Genomic DNA, 3,327 nt, shown 5'->3' on the forward strand with positions numbered 1-3,327 from the left:
ATTACGCTAAATAACATAAGCCAGACACTAAAAGACAAATATTGCATGATTCCACTTACATGATGTAAACTCATAGAGATGGAAAATAAAAGAGGTTATTAGAAACTGGAGAAAAGGGGAAAAGAAGAGTTATTATTTAATGGATACAAAGTTCTTTTGGGGATGATGAAGAATTTTGGGTATGGATAATGCCATGGTTATATATTACCATGGATATATTGAATGCTAGAAATGGTACACTTATGAATGGTTAAGATTATAAATACTATGGTAACAAAATTATAAATACTGGGGCTGGTGAGATGGCTCAGTGGTCTAAAGCACCTACTTAGAACAAGCTTGGCAAAGCACAGGGACCGCGGTTCAATCCCCCAGCACCCCCTGGTGGGCTGAGCGGGCCACACACACACACACACACACACACACAATAAATGTAAAAAAAAAATTAAAAAATTATAAATACTATTTTGCCACAGTAAAAGAGTAAAAGAATGAAAGGAGGGAAGAATGGGAGGAAGGGGAGGGGGAAAAAAGAAGAAAGGGAAAGAAAAGCACTCTAGCTGGGACTGACTGTAGAGTCCCAACTGGAGTCTCTGATTTGCTCACTGGGAGGAGGCAGGGAGGAAGCAGTCTTGGTTAGAATATCACTGAAGCTTTTGTGAATAAGGAGAGAGGCTGAAGGGAGGGGAGGGAATGGGGGGGCGAGATATATCAAATTTCCTGTGATGAATGTTATTATTGTGTATGTCTAAAGTGTACTGACGAAACAAAAAATATTGAAAAAACCAGATTTGTTTTTCTTACAGAATTTCCATGAGTTTTTCTCAGAGCAATGTTCCTTCTTTTGCTGTTTACCTCTTTACCTTCTTTTGCTGTTTAACTGTAGAATTATTTCCAAAGGTCATGAGTAGCTGTTTTTCTTTAATTTTCACCACTAGTTTCACTGAGAAGTATGTTAGTTGGGCACCTCACTCAGAAGCTGATATATGCATGCTTTGTATTTTTAAATTACCTATGCTATTTAATTTAGTGGACTTTTACAGTATTTGTATGTTGGTTGTAAAATTAAATATTTAGGATTAATATATTTTCTTAGAGAAATGTGGTAACATTAATTTATCCCAAAATGCAATTTTTTCTTACTACTATCCTGATTTTTTTAAACTTAAAGCTTCCATATTTGTATTAAGTTGTTCCAGAGAAAAGGAAAGGCTCTCTAGAATCCCAACCGCATTCCTGAATAAGTGAGTGAAAAGAAGGGCTTACTTATGAACATAGCGGCTGTATTGGTCAGCTTTCCCACTTCTGAGACACAGGACCCAACACCCACAACTAGAGCAGGGGGCCTTACTTCAGCTCACACTCTCAGAGGACCATGGGGCCAGCTGGCCAGCCATGCACAAACACCATGGAGGAATGGCGTGGTGCAGCGAAGATGCGCAGCTCCTGTGATGGTACAAGTGGAGCAAGGAGAGAGGAAGGGCCTGGGCCAGATAGAGACCCGCCAAGGCAGCCTATTCCCGCCCTGCCCACCCACACCCAGAAGCCGTCCCTCAGCTCCTCTGGGTCCCAAAGCCAACCAGGCTGACACAACCAATGTAACTCTCACAGAGGTCCTTTTCTCTCCTCTGCCCAACGGTGAAAGTTCCCCTGGTCTAGCCTGTGAACAAACCCCATAATTTTTCAGAAATGCTCACTTCGTTTGGGCTGTTATGATAAAACGTTGTGGACTGCGGAGACTAAACTGCACCTTATTTTTCATGATTCTGAAGACTGGGAAGTTCAAGAGTATAGTACAAGGGGCTGAGGAGATGGCTCGGCAGCTTAAGCGCCTGCCTAGAAAGCACAAGGTACTGAGTTCAATCCCGGGTAGAAAAAATAAAATTAAATTAAAAAGTTCGCTTGCTTTGGGCCAGGGAGATGGCTCAGTGGCATAAGTGCCTACCTGGCAAGGACAAGGTCCAGAGCTCCATTCCTGGAAAAAGTGTATAGGACGGGCACATCTGGTGTCTGGTGAGGGCCTTTTCCTGACTCTATTCTCCATAGTTGGAGGAAGAGTAGCTCAGCCTCTGGCCTCTTCTTATAAAGCACTAAGCCTCCTGCCTCAATAACTGCCTCCTAAATGTCCCTCCATTAAATACCACTACATTAGATTAAATTTCAACAAACTGAAATTTCAACAAACATTCAGTTCATAACAAATGCATCCTTATTGCCAAAACTTTTCTTGTATGTGAGTCTAGAATTTTTGTGAGCAATGCATTTGTCTTTGTATTATGAAATCAAGTAGTAGTTATTTTGCCAAAAAGATTCAGTGATTTTTTTTTTTTTTTAGATTAACACTATTGAAATAATGGTTCCTGTTAATTAGTAAACTAATACAGTCCAGGGAAGGTGAAAGAAATTGATACTGCTGAGCAATTAATCTGGGCTACGACTATTGCAAATATCATTTAACCCAGAATATTTTTCTTCTTTCTTTTTTTCTTTTTTTCTTTTTTTTTTTTTAGGAACCGGGGATTGAACTCAGACCCTTGCGCTTGCCAGGGAAGCACATATCCACTGAACCATCCCCCCAGCCCCCAGAATACTTATGAGTTAGGAATAGTAATGACACTAGTGTCATTAAGGATGACAAGGTAATACTTGAAGGTTGACTTTTTCTAAGGTCACATGGTGAGTAAACAGGAGCGCCGTCAAGAAAAGAACCGGAGGCAGCACTGAGGAGAACGGTGCCTAAAGTACTGCAGAAACCAGGGGAGGTGGACGGACGGGCCGGCCGGCCGGCGATCCATTGCTTGGAGCTCGGCTGAGCCGGGCTGGGGTCCTTAGGGGCACGCGATCGGCGCTCGGCCTCAGAGCCCCGGGCGGAGGTGGTGCGGGCCGCGGGCCGGACGTGCGCGGAAGGTGGGGTGTGGAAGGTGGGGCGCTAAGGGGGGTGCCGCGCCCGGTGGGGGGGAAGCCACGCTCCTGCGGGCTGTGGGCCGGGGCCGGGCGAGGGCGCGGGCGTCTCAGGCGGACCCGACCTTGCCCAAGGCGCCGGCTTGCGCGCGTTCCCGTCGGCGCGCCGGGGTCGGGCCGGAGTCGCCCACGCGGGGCGGGGCGGGGTGGCGTCGCGTGTAGGTGGCTCGTGGAGCCTTGTGCCTCGGAGCTGTATTCCCGGGCGAGAGACCGGCGCGCGGCAGGCCGAGGCGCGCGGCAGGCCGAGGCGCGCGGCAGGCCGAGGCGCGCGCGCCCCTCGGAGAGCCCGGAGCGCGTTGTGCGCGCCCCAAGCGGGCCCTAACCCTGCCCAGCTTCGTGCGGCCGTTCTCAGTGCTGCCCCTCCGC

At 47.2% G+C, this 3,327-nt stretch overlaps 1 protein-coding gene across 2 annotated transcripts in view; it reads left to right on the forward strand.

Annotated features, from left to right (window-relative positions):
• Window positions 1-2,843: 2,843 nt before the first annotated feature.
• Hfm1 (HFM1, ATP dependent DNA helicase homolog) overlaps window positions 2,844-3,327 on the forward strand; it is a 131,405-nt gene continuing 130,921 nt past the window's right edge. For both annotated transcript variants that reach the window (XM_023720346.1, XM_023720347.1), the window contains exon 1: window positions 2,844-2,907. The gene's annotated coding sequence lies outside the window, so the exon portion shown is untranslated. The remainder of the gene's footprint in view (window positions 2,908-3,327) is intronic.

This window comes from Octodon degus, unplaced genomic scaffold, assembly GCF_000260255.1.
Source record: "Octodon degus isolate 3935 unplaced genomic scaffold, OctDeg1.0 scaffold00074, whole genome shotgun sequence".
Taxonomy (NCBI): Eukaryota; Metazoa; Chordata; class Mammalia; order Rodentia; family Octodontidae; genus Octodon; species Octodon degus.